This window comes from Vombatus ursinus, unplaced genomic scaffold (genome assembly GCF_900497805.2).
Source record: "Vombatus ursinus unplaced genomic scaffold, bare-nosed wombat genome assembly UNPS02010980.1, whole genome shotgun sequence".
NCBI lineage: Eukaryota > Metazoa > Chordata > Mammalia > Diprotodontia > Vombatidae > Vombatus > Vombatus ursinus.
The window spans coordinates 232,432-250,448 of record NW_020950758.1 but is presented as its reverse complement, the minus strand read 5'-3'; the positions used below and the strand labels follow the sequence as shown (position 1 = coordinate 250,448).

The following is an 18,017-nucleotide window of genomic DNA, read 5'->3' as shown; positions in this document are numbered from 1 at the left end:
TGGGGCAGGGCCAAGAATAAATAGGAAGACTGGAAATTCAGAGAGCAAAATGCAAATTATGAATTCAGTCTTCACCTCTGAGGTCTGGCAAGCTGGAAGACAACGGATGGACAAAGGGGAATCAGCCTGTGCATAGGACACAGTTAGGTCTGGGCAACCTGAATAGGGGGAGGGGCGATTAGAAAGCTGAAAGTCAGAATGGGACTGGTTAGGCGTGAGGTCTAAAAAGGGTAGATTTTATATGTGTGTGTGTGTGTGTGTGTGTGTGTGTGTGTGTATGTATATGTATATATATGTATACACACACATATATACATATATATGCATATGTCAATTTTTTCAATGTGTTGTTTTTGCTAATTTTTTTTTCTCTTTTCCCCCTTTTTCTTTCCTTTGAAAAAAAGTCTTTGTAATAAAGGATGGTTTTCTGGGAATGGGGAGAGAGAGAGAGAGATACTGAGGGAAATTTCTTGCAAAAACAAAAGATATCAATAAAATGGGTAGCTAGGTGTCGCAGTGGATAAAGCCCTGGGTCTGGAGTCAGGAAGACTTCTCAAGTTCAAATCCAACCTCGGACACTTACCAGCTGTGTAACCCTGGGCAAGTCACGTCATCCTGTTTGCCTCAGTTTCCTCATCAGTAAAATGAGTTGGAGAAGGTAATGAATGGCAAACTACTTCACTATCTTTACCAAGAAGACCCCAAATGGGGTGATGAAGAGTCAGATATAATTAAAAAAAAGACTAAAAATCAATAAAGTTAATTTTTTAATAGCTGCATTTGTTAGTATACATTCAGAACCTTCCAGGATGGAGTAAGCATGTCTGGAAGATATGCCCTTTGGTTCAGTTCAGCCCCAAAGAAGAGGCAGGACCAATGCACCTCTCTCCCCTCTTTGTGAGGTTGGGGGCAGGGAGGAATACAGATGTGGAACATTATATACAATGTCTGCCCTGAGTGATGTATTGGTCAGCTTTACTGAACTGATCTTCTCTCTCTCTCTCTCTCTCTTCCTTTTTCGTTTGTTATAAAGAATGGTTCTTTTTTTTCTTTTTCAAGGCAATGGGGTTAAGTGACTTGCCCAGGATCACACAGCTAGTAAATGTCAAGTGTTTGAGGCAAGATTTGAACTCAGGTCCTCCTGACTCCACTCTATCCACTGTGCCACCTAGCTGCCCCCAAAGAATGACTCTTTAAGAGGAACAGCAAGCAGGTGTACTGGGAAACCTGGGTTACATGAAAACAAAAGATAATCAGAAAATAAAAAGAAAGTGAAAAGGAGATAAACAATTCCTCTGACTGCTTCCTGGACGCTGATTCAAATCTGTGAATTCCACGGACTTCCTGTGATTTGGAGTTTTGTGGACCAATTGACTTCCTGGCTTTGGACGAGCCAATTCCTTCTGTCTCTCATTCGCATCTTCAATCCCCACATTCACGTGAAAAGCATTGGAAACTGCTGACCAGACAGCATACCAGGACCAGAGGATAAGACTATCCATCCAAAGCCCTCCACAATCTGGTTCTATACTGCCTATCCAGACTTAGCCCAGCCCATCCCACACACCCCAGATGCTCCTTAGGCAATCCACATTCCACCCAAGCTGCCTGGCTTCTGGTTCTTTGTACGTGAGATTCCATACCCTTCCTCAATGCCTTTATAAATGGTCGTTCTATGCCTGGAATGCATTATCTTCACCTCTGCTTGCAGAATCCCATGTTTCCCTTAAGAGTCTGTGGCATGGCCACCTCCTACAATTTGCTCATCCAACAGACATTTATCCCTTACTATGCTAGTCACTGTGGCATGCCCTGAAGATACAAAGATAATAAAAAACTAGATGACCCATGCTTTTGAGGAACTCACCTCAGCTAGGAGGCCTTTCCTGCCCCACCTCCACTATTGATTTCACTTCTAAGGTATAGTCCCGTCGGTAGCAGGGCAAACTCTGACCTCAGAGTAAGGAAACCCTGGGTTCAAATGCTGCCTCAAATACTTCCTAGCTGTATGATCATACGCCAAGGCCATATACCTTTCTTAATCCTCAGTTTCCCTATCTGTAAAGTGAAGACAATTTTCAATGCCTGACTCAGGGTTGTGATAATCAAGAGTTAATGTACACAAGAGGTGCTGCCAATTCACCATGCTACATTAATGTCTGTTATTCTGTGAACCCACCCATCTACCCCTATGGTTTTACTACTAGGATTCTTCTAGCATCTCCTATGGCTGGAAGTCATGAAACACTCCAGTATAAGATTCGGGTGAAAAGGAAAACATGGCATGCCTTGGCCTCCTGAGTGAAGTGCAAGCAGCTCCAGGCTGACTCTGCACAATCAGCAAGCAACAAGCCCTGGGGGCAGCTGTGTAGACAGGTAGCCTCAGCCTTAGAAACTCTCATCTCCCATACAGTATGGGAAGAAGCTTGACGGGGTAGCAAAAGATTGAAGGGCCTTCCACAGTTGAGGGACGCCAAGCACAGCTGTGCTGACCAGATGCATTGCAGGCTGTGGCTACAGGGAGAAGGAGCTAGCAGACACCTAGTGAGGAACCCTGTTGGCAGTGGGCACCTGTAGGAGAGCAGAGTCCCTGGTTTCAGTTCCAGGGCAGAGAGGACAGCTGTAGTTTGCAGCCCCTGGAGGGACCACAGGGAACAAGATCATTTACTGGACAGTGTGGCTGGGGGCCCTAGCTGTGACTTAGGAAGGAAGAAAACCCAAGGTTGGGCCCTGGGACAGACCTCAGAAAATAAAAGTAAGAGGGACCGAAGGCTTGGGGCATCATTCCCCATACCTCGGGACTACAACCTGATTACACTAATAGTGGCTTAAAACAATGAATAAATAAATAAATAAAAATAAGTAAGCAAAGGAGAAAGAACCCAACCATAGGTAGTTACTATGGGGATAGAGAAGATCTGGGTTCATATTCAGAGGAAGATAATGGAACTAAAGAGGCCAATGCTTTTTCAATGAAAAATGTCAAATGGTCCCATGCACAAAAAGAGTTGTTGGAAGAACTTAAAAAGGATTTTAAAAATCAAATAAGAGAAATCAAAGAAAAATTAGAAAAAAAAATAAGAGCAATCCAAGAAAATTATGAAAAGAAAGTCAATCAACTAGAAATAGAAACTAAAAAAATTCAGGAAGAAAATAATTCCTTGAAAACTAGAACTGGACAAGCTAATGGAAGTTAATTATGTTCTAAGACCAAGAAATCATAAAACAAACTCAAAAGAATGAAAAAAATGGGAAAGAAAGTGAAACATCTCATCAGAAAAACAATTAATCCTGAGAGCAGATTAAGGAGAAATAATATAAGAATGCTCAGACTACCTGAAAATTATGATTAAAAAAAAAGTAGCCCAATACAAGATTATAGAAATTATCAAGGAAAATTGCCCAAACAAGAAGGCAAAATAGAAATAGAAAAAAAATCCACTAATCACCACCTGAAAGAGATCCAGGAAGAAAACTTAAAGGCAAGTTTCAAAACTTCAGGTTAAGGAGAAAATATTGGAGGCAACAAGAATTTTTTTTTTTTTAACATACCAGGGAGCTACAATAAGGGTTACACAACACCTAGTAGCTACTACATTGAAGGACCATAAGTCTTGGAATACAATATTCCACAAAGCAAAAGGGCTGGTGTTATGACCCAGCAAAGTTAAGTAAGTTAAGTATAATCCTGAATGAAAAAAATGGACATTCAATGAACTGAAAGACTTTCAGGTTTTTGAGACAAAAATCCCAGAACTTAAGGGAAAATTTGACATATAACATCCAGGGGAAATATAAGGTAAACATTAAAGACCAACTATAAGGGACTCAATAAGGTCAAATTGTTTACTTTGTATATGTAAAAATGTTATCAGTACTCTTATGATTGTCATTCTTTGAGTAGTTTGAAAGAAATGCCTAGGCTGAGCTGAGTATGATGGGGTGATTCTAAAAAAACAAAACTGTGTAGGGAGAGATAAAAAGGAATAATTAACTCATACAAATGAGGCATAAAAGGAAAAATTGATACAGAAGAAGCTAGTAGGGGGAGGGTGTGTAGTGCTAGAACCTTACTCTCATTGGGAATGGGTTAAAGAAGAAACAACATATATATCTAGAAGGGCATAAAAGTCTTCTAAATTCAGAAAGAAATAGGACAAAGGGATAGGATGGGGGAAGAAGATAAGGGAGGGACTCAGAGGGGTGGGTAGGTTAAGGAATAGGAGGTCAAGGTAGCAGGTAGAAGTAAAGCAGAGGAATAAGGAGGGATGAGGTAAATAGGGTGAGAAGGATAATGAGGAAAAATAGGAAGGAGGAAAACATACAACAAAGTAATTGTAGCTTAAAATGTGGATGGGATGAATTTACCCATAAAACAGAAAAGGATAGCAGATTAAAAATTTGAATTCTACAGTGTAATGCTTTCAGGAAACATTATAAAAATGAGAGATACACACAAAACAAAGGACAAAAGTAGAATTTATTATGTAAAAAAGAAGCAGGGTAGTAATCGGGAAGTAATGGAGAGAATTCCTAAATGGAGGAGATCACAATGGAGTATTTGGGTAATCTCACCATCCAAACAAGGCAAAGATGGCTCCAGGAAAAGGGAAGAGACTCCACTGGGTTCAGAAGGGAAAGAAGCTGTGAAGGTTTAGAGCCTTCCCTCCCCCACCCACTCCCCCACCAAGGAGGTTCAGGGAGCTCAGCCTCATTCAAAGTGGAACCCAGCAAGTGGAAACAGGTGGGGGCAGGAAAAGGAGAGGGGCTTCTGTTTAATCAGCTCTGAGGCTGGCTCCCCATGAAAAGAATAAATTAAAGGACTCAGCAGTATTCTCCAGGGCACACCAACCCCACCCCTCAGCCCCCAGCCCAGTCAGGGTCACAGGGCAAAGTGTATGAAAGGGCCTGTGAGGGTTCATGAGTACTCTGGGCACGGCTGGCTGTCTGGCAGAGCTGCCTCCAGCAGCCTCAGAAACTCCAGGCTTTTCCAGGCCTGGCAGAGGATGAGCAGCTGCTTCCAGGGAAGGCACTAAGATCCCTGCAGCCACAAGCCAGGCTAGAAAGGCCTTGGGGGGGGGGGGGGGAATGGAGGGAGGTCTTCTTCAAGCTCCACTCCTGATCACAAGGGCAGGGAGGACATTGTCCAGGGACCTCAAAGTCGAGACCAGGACAAATTGGACTTATCACAGCAGGCAGCAAGGCATGGCAAGTGCAGAGAGATCAATGACGTCAGGAGCAACTTTCAATCAATGAGAGCAGACACTGTCTGGGGCAGAGGCTGCATTGCCCCAGGCTAGGCTAGCAGGAGAAGGGGGTCTGATTCATGAGTCATTTGGCCCAGTGGGATTTCAGACCCCTCCCATGTAACTCAGAACTCTTGTGAATCATACCTGTATTTCAAGCTGTAGCTCATATAGCACCTCAGAGAAGGCCTCCCTAAGCACCTCAGCATCTTCTACAGCCTCCAATTCTTAGCCATTCTTAATTTAGCTGCAGCGGTTATTTCTGGATACAGCCTTAGAAAGTGAGGTCAGATACCTTTCCCCATGTGTGTGTCATCCACTAACTAAATTGTAAACCATGAAGGGAAGGAGAGAAAGAAGGAAAGGAGGGAGGGAAGAAGGGAAGGAAGAAAGTAAGGAAGGATGGATTTCTTTTTTTCTTTTTTTGGTTAGGCAATGGGGTTAAGTGACTTACCCAGGGTCACTCAGCTAGTAAGTGCTATGTGTCTGAGGTCAGATTTGAACTCAGGTCCTCCTGAATCCAGGGCTGGTGCTCTACCCACTGTGCCACTAGCTGCCCCGATGGATGGATTTCTTAAGCACCTGCTATGTACCAGGCCCTGTGCTGATGCTTTACAAATATTATCTCATTTGATTCTCATGATAATTCTGAGAAGTGTTGTGCAGTCATTTTCAGTCATGTCTGACTCTTTGTGACCTCATTTCAGGGTTTCTTGGCAACAATACTGGAGGGAGTGGTTTGCATTTCCTTCTCCAGCTCATTTTACAGATGAGGAAACTAAGGCAAACGGGGTTAAGTGGTTTGCCCAGCTGGGGTCACACAGCTAGTGTAAGTGAGGCTGGATTTGAACTCGGGTCTTCTTAACTACAGGCCTACAGCTCTATCCATTGTGCCACTAGCTGCCCTGGGAAGTAGGTACTATTAACTCCATTTTACAAATGGGAAAACTGAGGTAGAAGTTAAGTGATTTGCACAGAGTCATACAAAGTGTCTGAGGCAGAATTTGAACTCTTTTTAGTTCCTGGTCTAGCACTCTGTCCACTGTGCCTTTGCCAGAGAGGATGGTTGAGTGGGAAAAGCAAGGAATGAGTTCAGCTCTCCTGGTCCTTCACTTCATCACTTGGCATGTGGCATTTCCTTTCTTTGGAAAGTTTTCTCATCTGTAAAATACGGGGGCTGGGCTCTATGGGCCCAGTGAGTTCTATGTAATCCTATGAAAGGACAGCCTCAGAGCTCAACTCCTATCAGGAAGAATGGGAGAACAACTTTAAATTGTGCCCCGAGAGGACCAGTCCCAGTAAGGAGGGGTCTTTGGTAGCTTCTGTCCTCCCCACCAGATAAGTGGCATTCAGTGGCCCTCCCTTTGAAAACCCAATCGGCCTCCTTGGGGGTTCCCTACTGGGAGCAAGTTTAGAAGGTTGGGAAGGTGATGATGGCAGCAAGGAGGGAGCTAGCTACTCACTGCCAGAAACCTCAGATTTCCTGAGCCACCAGGCTGGCTGGCACAGGGCTGAGGGCATCAGGGACATGGAGGGATGCCAAAGCCCAGTGTGGATTCCTGGATTCCCTAGCTTGGCAGCAGGGGCTTGGAGGGAGGGGAGAAGGAGGTAGGAGCTTGCACTATAGGGAAGAGCCAGAAAGCAGGGAATGGGGGTCGGGGCCATTATATTGACCAAGACTCCGGACCCCCTCACACCAAGTCCCCAGAACCACTCCTGGGTCATGGGTTATCAACATCTGTGTGTGGGGGGGGGGGGAGGTGGTACAGGGAGAACCTTCTGCAGGCGATTAAAAAACAACTAGATGGACATTTGAGTATCTTCTCCCCAACCTTATCCATATGTACCCCTGAGCCTGGGTAGGGGGGGAAGGGAGGAAGCTAATATTTCCCATAACTTTAAATTTTTGTAAGCCTACGGCCTTTGTGATTCCATCGTGGCAAGAGTAGTGGATTTGGAGCTGGAAGACCCAAGTTTACATCCCGTCTCTGCCACTTACTACACACTGGACCTTGGGTGAATCACTAAAACTCTCTGTGCCTCAGTTTCCTTATCTGTAAAAGGTGATAATAACAGCATCTACCTCCCAGGGTTGTTGTAAGGATCAAAGATTTGTAAAACACTTAGCCCACTGCAACGAAATTAACAGTAGGTGTTATATTATTCCCTTCCAGATCCAACGATTGGCCTCCGTGCTCTAGTTCTGGAATATAAGGTCCTATCCCCTACAGTGCAACCTTGGGTTCATTACACTGTGGTTTGGTTGCCCTAGGGTGCTAGGGTCAGTCAATGCCCAGCCAGAAATCATGTCAATGGCAGGGCAGTTGATCAAGATTTATTCAGTGCCTACTATGTGGCCAGGCACTGGGCAAAGTCCTTCTCTCCCACAATTAGAGATAAAAGATGTAACATGCGGAGACTCCTTGTCCAGTGTCCAGTTAGCATCTTGGTTTCAGGAAACAGTAGCATTGTCTGCTAGGCTATGCTGGTAAAATGTGGTCCCTGCCCTTCAGGAACTCTCAGCCTAATGGGGGTCTCATCACGTTAACAATCAGGTATATACAAGGTGCAGACAGGATAGATGGGAGATCATCTCAGAGGAAAGGCACTATGAGGGAGGGAGAAGAGAACAAGGGGACCTGGAAAAGACCTCCTGCAGAAGAGGATCTGCAGCTGAGTCCTAAAGGCAGGAGGTGGATAGGAGTAGGGAGAGCCTTTCATGGAACGTGGCCAGCCAGCGCAATGCATCAGGGGCTTGGCAAGGAAGGTCTCAGCTCCACGAGTAGCAAGCAGACCCATATGGATGGGGAATAAGAGTTTGTGTAAGAAGACTGGAAAGGTCAGAATAGTTTTAAATGCCAAACAGAGGTGCTTCTACTTCATCCTGGAGGTAATAGGGAGCCAAAGAGGCTTCCTGAAGAGGGGATAGGAAGGGATATGTTCAGACCTGCACTTTTAGGAAAATCCCTTTGGCATCTCTGTGCATGGAAAGAAAGGGACCTATAATATGATGAATTCAGAAGAGAGAAGACAAGATGACAACAGGTTGTCTGTTGGGGTTAAAATCAAGTGAGGGGTCAAAGATGGCACCAAGGTTAACAGGAAGGATGGCGGGGCTCTTGGTGGTCTACCTCACAAAGCAAGATGAGCAGCCCCAAGAAGAAGCCAAGAAACCTGAGCAGAAAACAGGCAAAGGGACCATGAAGGACAGGAGACTTGGGCTGCAGGAAAGCTTGGCTCATTTTACCTGGTATCCAATGGAAGTTGTGAGTGAGGAGGCTTTTTTTATATTCAGACTGTCCTGGTCTAAAAGTTCAGGAGGTGAGAGCTTGGCCCTCCTGGACATGGAGCGTCAGAGGACGAGGCCTCAAACTGCCCAGCACAAGTGTCCCCAAGCGTCCCCCTACCCTTCAGCATCATAGGGTCTCAATGTCCATCTCTAGTCCCGAACCTGGGCCTGCTGGGCACCTGGCAGCTCAGGAGCTTACATGCTCAGAGATAGAGAGCTGAAGGGACCTCTGACATCAACAAATCCAAAAACCCCTCATTTGAAAGATGAGGAAACTGAGGCAGGGAGAGGCACAGTGATATGTCACGTTTTGAACTAATCAGGATCTAAGGGGAGAAGTCAACCCAGGCGTCCCCAACTCCAAGTCTACAGCCTCTACTCAATGGCTTCCTGAAGGGCTGGGAGCTTTGCCTGTAACTAGATGGGGTCCAGTTGGCCCCTTTTTTCCCGTGGAATGTCGTGCTGCCCCCTACAGCTCAATCAGTGAGTATACACCAGGCACTCAGCCAGTTGCCTGAGAAGAAATGAAAAATGAAAACAGCTCCTGCCCACAAGTAGATTACTTTCCAGCTGTGCAAACATGTATAATCCAAAATAAATACCCAAACTGGGAGGGAGGATGATTAGCAGCTGGGGGGAGAAAGGATCAGGAAAGACTTCATGAAGGAGAAGGCATTTGAGCCTTAGCTTTGAAGGGGGCAGAGGAGGAGGAAGAGCATTTGAGTACTTTGGAAAAGCTTGTTCCAAGACTCAGAGGCAGGGGACAGGATGTCCTAAGCGAAGAAATGAAAGCAGGCCAGTTTGGCTGGAACACAGAGTGAGAAAAGGAGAGACAGTGTGGAATGAACAATCTTGAAAAAGTAGGTAGGAGCCAAGAAATATAGATGCCTGGACCTGTATTTGCTCCTAAAGGCAATAGGGAGCCAATGCAGCTTTTTGAGCAGGGGAGTGACAGAGCTAGACCTATGCTTTAGGAATATCCCCTTTGATAACTATTGGAGAATTTGGAGATCTCAGGCAGGCAGATTAATTATAAGGCTCTCATGAGAGTCTAGGCAAGGGTCTTAATTAGACCGATGGCCATATTGTTAGGGAAGAACGGGAACCCAGATGTTGTACAGGTAGAACTGCTAAAACTTGACAAACAATTGGCTCTAAGGGAGAAGGCAGAGTGAAGAGTTGGGGATGACTGAGAGGTTGCGTAAAAAGAACAACCAAACAGTTCTTTGTGGTTTCCAATGCAAAACCTTTTTCTGTTCTTGTAAATGTCAATGTTCATATTTATAATTCATTATGATAAAAGAATTCTGAAATAAATCTTCATGCTTTCCATGAACTCTGTTGTCACTAGCCTCCTAGGATGCTAATGGCTCTTACCGCCATTGCCTGGGCGGCTAGCTTAGATGCTCCTTACCAGGCCTCCCTGCCTCTTCTCTTTTCCCCCTTCAGTTCATCCTTCACACATGAGCCAAATGCATCTGCCTACAGAGCAGGCCACCTGCTCTGAACCTTTCTGGAGCTTCCCATAGACTCTGTTCAGCCACACCAGGACCTCTGAAATATGGCCCCCATACAACTTGCCAGCAGAACTTTGCCCTGTTCCCTTCCTCCAATGCTCTGCTGCAGTCTTACTGGATGGGGAGCTGTTCACTACCTTGGTCCTGTCCCTCCCTCCCATCTCCACCACTGACATCATTTCCCAGGCCTAGGTTACAGTTGCTTTCCACATCACTTCCTATTACCCCTAATCTCAGAGGTGGAGAAAGCCCTGGTAAAAGTGGGCAGCTCCATGCCCCACCGGTGGCCATCCTACTCCTGGAGGAAAGCTATAGGAACGGGAGTCCCTTCCCCTAAGGGCAGCTTATTGCACTTTTGCATAGGAAGGTGTCCCCAAATCATTCTGCCTCTCAGTGACTTAGCACCCTAGGGTCACAGACCCAAAGCCAGAAGGGACTGCCAAGGACATCTCGTCCAAGTCCTCCCGCATTTTATACGTAAGGAGACGAGGTTCCCACCAGGTGATGTGACGTGCCCATTTCTGTGAATGATAAACAGCAAATCTGGGATTCCAGCCTACGTCCCTCATTGAACTGACTTCAACCTTCACAAAGCTCTCCCTCATCCTACCACCCCGCCTCCAAAAAGAAATCATGTCACTCTGGGACCTTTCACACAGCCTTTCGTCCGTTTCTGACCCAAACCACTTGTCTACATATTGCCCCCTTGCTCCCCTGATTTCACTTAAGCTGCCTCCTGCTAAACTCTGCCTGAGCCAGAAGGGACCACCACAGATCCACAGGGCCATTACAACACAGAAAATTACAGCTAGGGGGTGCAGTGGACAGAGCGCTGGGCCTGGAGTCAGGAACAGCAGAAGTCAAATCCAGGCTCAGACACTTACCAGCGGTGGGACCCTGTTTGCTTCAGTTTTCTCATCTGTCAAATAAGCTGGAGGAGGAAATGGCAAATCTCTCTAGTGTCTTTGCCAAGAAAACCCCCAAAATGGGGTCACAAAGAGTCAGATATGACTGAAATGACTGAACAACATCTCACAGCCAGAAAACAGAGACCAGCACGCCAGACAGGAGGGATCTTAGAAGGAAGAAGACTAGAAAGTCTGACCTGGAAAGACCATTCAAAGAACATAGGACGTCTGATCTGAAGTGGGCTTTGGAACCTAGAATGACAGAGCTGAGAAGGACCTTGGACTATTGACTGGCAAAGCTGGGAGAGATCTTAAAACAGACAATATCAGGGCTGGGAAGGTCCCAAGAGACCTTCATTGTATGGGAAAAACCGGAAGCTCTGGACAATCAAGTGTCTCCCCAAGATAGGTGTAAGACTCTGCACCAGAAGGCAGGCAGACCTTCCTAACTCCAAGGCCGTGTAGAAAGGGGTAGGTGTGTGTGTGTACATATGCGCATATGTGCTCATTTACATAATTCAAGGTTCAGAACCAGGGGAAAATCACAGTGCCCTCCCAACCCCCCACCATTCTTCCCCTTTCTATATCACAAGAGAATGTGTTCTGTGTGACAGTATTCATAGGCAGGCCCTAGAGGGGTGGGTCAGCCCAAAACCATGAGGAGGATGAGGAAGGGGAGTGCTATGGAAATCAGCTGGTATACACATGGCCTGCCCCTCTTTGAAAGGAGAACCCATATATAAGAATACAGTAAGGAAGAATTACACAAAATTACTGTATAACCAAACACAGATGAACTTGGGGGATCCCCTTTTTTCTCAAAATTCAATAAAGAGGCAGCCTGGCATGGCGAGTAGAGATTCTGCCAGCTGCAGAACCAGGAAGGTGACCCTGGGCAACTCTGAGATATGTAACTTGCATAGCATTTGCTGACCTATATCAGTAGAGGGAGATTCCTCACAGGGAGTACCCAACGCAGAAGAAATAGACTAATGACAAGAAGTTTCTGAGTGACCCAAAGACAGCAAATAAGATTTGTGCAGATGGCAGAGCAGAGAAAGGAATGGTGGCAAGTTTTCACTGGAGGATCAGGTCAAACTCTTCACAGATGGCATAGCAGCTAGCAGTGTGGCCCTGACCAAGTCACTTAACCAATCTGCCTCAGTTTCTTCATCTTAAAATGGGGATAATAATAGCACCTCTCTCCCAGGGATAGAGTAAAAATCAAATGAGCTAGTATAGGTAATCGGATTGCTTGACATCTTGGGGAGGGGAGAGAGGAGGAAGAAAAATTTGGAATTCAAAATCTTATAAAAGTGAATGTTGAAAACTTTACATGCAGTTGGAAGAAAATACTATTAAGTGGGGGAAAAAAGATAGTACAGGTAAAATATTTTGCAAACATTAAAATACTAGATAAAGGCAGGCTATTATTATTATTATTATATTCCTCTACCTTTCTACTTTCACTGGATCCTAGGGAAGCCAAGCTCCTTTCTCAAATGCAAAACTTCAAAGCCCCAGGCCTCCAGCCTCAGCTTCAGCTCAAGCACAGACTCAGGTGCCCTGGGACTGGGAGAAGGTCACTTAAGGTCCCCTCAGGCTCTAAGCCTATGATTATTAGGCTATGTTATTAACCTCCTGCACTAACTATCCCAGTGACCTTGAACGAGAGAGCCTAGCAACTCTAGATCAGACCTAAGAGCAGAGATTCCAGGCGCTGTCTCTGACCAAATTACAGCTGTGCTTTCATGAAGGAAATCACATGTCTATACCACCACCAACCAAGGTTTGAAAAAAAAAAAAAAGGTACGCTGATATAAAGGGAAAAAAAAAAAACCCACCACAGTGGGCCTTGAAGGCATCCCTGGATCTCAGTTCAAATCTTGGCCTTGTGTGGAGGTGATGCGAAGGGACTCGTTACTTCGTCCTTATAAAGAACTCCCTCTCCCAGGGCATGTAGGCATCTGGCCTTCATGAAAATACATCTACTGGGACTGGGTTAAAACCTGGAACTACAAATGGAAAAAGCCAGAGGGCTCCTGTCCTCAAGGACCTTGAATTCTAGTCTGGGGATAGGAAGAAAAGGGGGCCAGGGAAAGGCATTCAGTACAGGGAAGCCTTTTCCAGCTAGGAGTCAAAGGAAATGATTACCATAACAAGAGGTACTTTGGAATGGTGAAGGAGGGAGTGCTCGACCTCACTGGGCTGGGCCAGGCCATTTTTGAAAGTGTTCTCTTTTCAAATGATCACAGGACTCTTTCTCTCTCAACTTCGAGGCTCTCCCTTTACCCCCACATACCCTTTAAACTCCTAGAGTGACATGGAGCACGAAGTCTTGCATAGACAGGCACTCAATAAATGGAGGTGAAGCTCAGAGTGGCCCAGCTCGGTGCTCACCTGGATGTTTCTGGGGACAGGGAAGAAAATGCGTTGCTAGCACAAAATACCAGCTTGGCCCCAGCTCGGCTACTTCCTTCCCTTAGAGGAGCCCAGATCTGGAACACGGCCAGAGAAGGGAGAATAGGGGGCTAAGGCAAGATTGTCTTTAATAGATCTGCATAAGCAGTCCATTCTGGCCAGTGGAGATCACTGCCACCCTGGTCCCTGACCAGTCTGGAGTCAAATTCAGGGGTGAGGAACTCACGATGGTTTCTTCAAAGCCTCTTCCTCCAGGGCTCACCTCAGGCACCAGGAAAAATCTCCCCAGATGGTCCCAGTCTGACCACCCTCCTCCCTTCACAGCTAAGAAAATGATCTGCAGTATTTTGTCAGGATCATTCTTTGGTCCCTATAATAGAGACAGACGACCTTTACAGAGAATCTTGAAACATGCAATTTTGCTCAGTCCTTTCTGACTCTCCGTGACCCCATTTGGGGTTTTCTTGGCAAAGGTGCAGGAGTGGCTTGCCATTCCCTCCTCCATCTCACTTTACAGACGAGGTAACAGAGGCAAACAGGCAACTGTGCCACCTAGTTGCCTTAAAGTGTGCAATCTGACCCTCCCAATAATGCAGTGAGGTGGGAGCTAGGACTACCCTCGTTTTACAGATAAGAAACCTGAGGCTTGGGAAGTTTGAGCAACTTGCTAATATAGGAAGTATTTGAACCCAGGTCTTCCAGACTCCAGTTACACCATGGCATCTACTACAGCAGTGGGATCAAACACAAATAGAAATGAAGCCACTAACCTGTACATAAGGATCCCTGTGGGCCACAAATTGACACAAAACACCACATTTTAACATTATCTATGTTCTATTATATTTTTATTTGTTTTGTTAAATATTTGCCAATTCCACTTTAATCTGGTTCAGGCTGCAATTGGGAGTGTGGCCAGCCTTGTGTCTGATACCTATACGAGACACTACCTGGGGGCCTTGAACTGTCCCCCAACAATCAGACCCAACCCCTGCTACCACACTGGCTTCCAGGTCACTGTCCCTCAGCCTGGACCTAGGCTGAGGAATGTCAGGTGCAATGCCTACCTATGTGCTGCCAGAACTCACTTGTCAGCCTGAAAAGCAGCCCCAGGGCAAAAAATGGAGCCTCTAAGGTCCCTGGCCTGTGCAGTAGAGAGGGAGTCCCAGGGAGGAATGAGCGTTTGTTTGCTAGGGAGATGCCCCTTGTTGGGGCACTACTCCTTTCCCTCAGCCTTTGCAGGAAGAAGGCTGTACTCACTGGCCATACCTGCCTGAAAACCTGAAGCATGACTAGCATCCAGGGCAGTTTGGGGCAAACAGGCCAGTAGGGAAGCGGCAGTGCCTGCTGGGCCAGGACCCTGGACAAGGGCAGAGTGGTCTAGATAGAGTTCCCAGGACAGGCAACAGCACGAGACCCAGAGTGACTCCAAAGTTAGATCACCTCCCCCAAGATCCCCTGAAGCAGGGGTTCTGAACCTGGCTTGCACCATGGACTTTACCCCGGCAGTCTGCTGAATGCTGCCTAGCCCTAGTCAGAAAGTTTTTAAATGCATAAAATAAAATATAGATTGCAAAGGAAACCAAAGCTTTTCCTTTTGTATAGAGATATACTTTTTTCCCCCGCCAAGTTCATGGATCTCTGCTTGATTTAAGAATATCCCTTTAGCTTCTCCACTCTTTGCCTGACACACATACAAAATATGCCCAGATCTCCACTTCCCCTCTTCCTTTCTCCATATAGACCTCTGCCGTCCTTGCTCCCAAGATCTCCATACACACAGTAAACAGCTGCTGCACCTCCAGTTATACAGCTGGGTGTGACCAGAGATATGGAATGAGAGACTGGGGGAAGGGCTGGTTTCAGGTTCCCTGTGGTGCCTTCTGGAGGCATTACAGAAGCTCTTTGCTGGGTGGACTCAGGGTGGGGGCCTTGGGTGAGTTCAGGCTCAAGTCTGAGTCAGAGCACCTAGTGGTGTGACATGGGGAGGGGGAAAGGAGAAAGACAGGAATGAGAAGCCCTGGGAATCCTGGATAAGACCCAAGGTCACAATGCCAGGCTGCCACCAGCTCAATGAAGGCATATGCCAGAAGGCTGCCCAGCCCCCAGACTCATTGCCCAATGCACCCTCCCTTCTGAGCCTCTTCAAGGCTCAGTCCTAAGCTTCAGTTACAGGACAACAAAGCACATTATTATGTGAGACAAGCTCCTTCCATCTGTCTGTCTAGCCGAGAGAAGGCACAGCCTGGGAGAGAGCTGAGGGCACCCTCTCAGCTGGCTCAGGCTCCCACAGGGAGAAAGATCACAGGGGGTGGGGAGGGGAGGGGAGGGGAAGGTGAGGAAGGAAAGTGGGCAGAGGAGCCAGACGAGATTCTCCCTCAGAGCTGCTCAGCCGAGCTTGGCTCTCACTGCTCTTCTGGCTAGAGTCCAAAGTCCCCAACAGGAACAGATTTGTCTCCCAGTTCCCCCACTTCCTCTCCTTCAGCAATGAGATCAGCACGGAGGTGGGAAAAAAATCAGTTTGAGAGTGAGGTGGGAAGCAGGGAGACTGGAAGAGCGGAGGCGCCAGGTGATGTAGGGACAGGGAACTAACCCAGAACCAATTGTGTGCCTTCCACCTAAGCTCCATCTGCTCTCCGAGCCAAGGACCAAACTTCTCCCCCACCCCCTCCCCAGGAGGGAAAGCAAGAACCCCCAAAGAGGAGAAGCAGGAATCCAAAGAGTTCTCTGAAACTTGCAGGATCAGATAAGGAAGCATCTCACTCCTATTTCCCCCACAAGGGGAGGGAAAGGGGGTTACTTGGTGCCTAAAAGTGCAAAGGACATGGTAACAATGACCTGGAGGTGGGGCTTGAAACAAGGAGGAAGGTTGTTTTTCAATTACCTCAGGTGTTTGTAGATGGGGTAAAGATTAACCATTTGAGTGCCTAAGGCAATGAGGGGAGAAGGGAAGTACCGATATCCAGCTGGGCTCAACAAAGAAATCACTGGGCAGCTTCTCTGAAGCATCTACATTTACATGCCAGTCATGGGGGATTCCACACTTCCACCTGAAGCCCCCCTAGCCCCCACACTTCTTGTCATGATATCTCCTCCAAAGCTGTGCCAGGGGAGTAGATGCTCTGAAAGGTCCTATCCAAGCTGGAAAGCTTGGAGCCTGGACCATGATAGACCACCTATGTCATTCAAGACCCAGGCTAGCTTAATGCAAAGAGACCATGTAGTGGGATGAATGAAGTTTTTTGGCCATGACGATGTAGGAAAACTGTCAAAGTCTACAGGGTAGGTATCTGTGCCAACAGAAGGAGAACATGCTGAAAAACCCAGGCAAACAAGGGTCAGGAGTGCAGTATGTGAACAGAATCTCTGTACTTTGCCTGGGCATGAAACCATCCAAGGGCAGAACCTTAGCCCCTCCTTTCAGCCCCTTCTCCAAAACCCCCAAGCATGCCACTTTGGAGAGCACTTCGGGACCTAAAGCATAAGCAAAGTGGTGAGGGAACATCCATTTCATCCTTTCTCACTGAGTGAGTTTCTACCCATCCTTCGATGCTCAGCTTAAAGGTCACCTCTTCCAGGAAGTCACCTGGCCTGATCACCTGTGTTGTTAATAACTCCAGCCCTGAGACTCTTGCCATGTAATACTGCTAAAGCAAACTGAAGCAAGTCCAAGCGGCTAGAGCTCTAGGGCATAGAGTCAGAAGAACCTGAGTTTAAATCCAGCCTCAGACACTTATTAGCTGTGTGACCCGGGGCAAGTCACTCAACTCTGTTTGCTAGACAAGGAGATGGCAAACCACTCCAGTGATTTTATTTGACAAGAAAACCCCGAGTGGGGTCATGAAGAGCCGAACGTGACTGAAAACAACTCAACAACAAACAGCGAACACCTGCCAAGGTTGTTGTGAGGAACTAATGGACAAAGGTGTGTAAGGTACTTAGAGAATACTAAATCACTTCACCAATACGAACCATCATTTCTTGGCTTGTGCTTTATCCCCCAAAGACTTCGAGTTCAAGAGAGGAGGAGACTAGATACTGTCTGAGTCAAGAGTTCTTAATTTCGGGCCCATGGACTTGTGTTCTTTTTAAAAAGAAATCTTGACAACTGTATTTTCACCATTGTTTCCTTTGTAATTCGAAGGATCTTTTTTGTTACATTTATAAACATTCTTCTGAGAAGGCATATAGAGGCTTCATCAGACTGCCCAAAGGCCTCGGACACGCTGAGAACCTTTGATCTAAATAATAGACACCAGATAATGCAGAATGGCACAGCAGGCAGAGCCCTGGATTTGGAGGCAGAAAGACATGGATTCAAATCCTGCCATAGTCAATTACCACCTGTGTGACCTTGGGTAAGTCATTTCACTGCTTTGTGCCTCAGTTTCTCCATTTTGTATAATGAAGACATTAGAATTGATTGCCTCTATGGACCCTTCAATGACACCGTGATCAACCTCCCAGCACCCATGCTCAGTACTGGGCAGGAGGCAGCAGGACATTACAACAGTGTGGAAGCCCCCTCTATGACCTGTCTCCTCTATCAGTTTGTCGGAAGCCCAGAAAGATGAAGGTACTTGGCAGTAGTCACCCAACTCTAAAGTTTCAGTGGCGGGAGCTGAATGCAGGAGGT

At 46.5% G+C, this 18,017-nt stretch overlaps 1 protein-coding gene across 1 annotated transcript in view; it reads right to left on the bottom strand.

Moving 5' to 3' along the window:
• The window catches only part of TET3 (tet methylcytosine dioxygenase 3), a 133,694-nt gene that overhangs the window by 74,739 nt on the left and 40,938 nt on the right, over nucleotides 1–18,017 (bottom strand). The gene's annotated exons all lie outside the window — the stretch shown is intronic.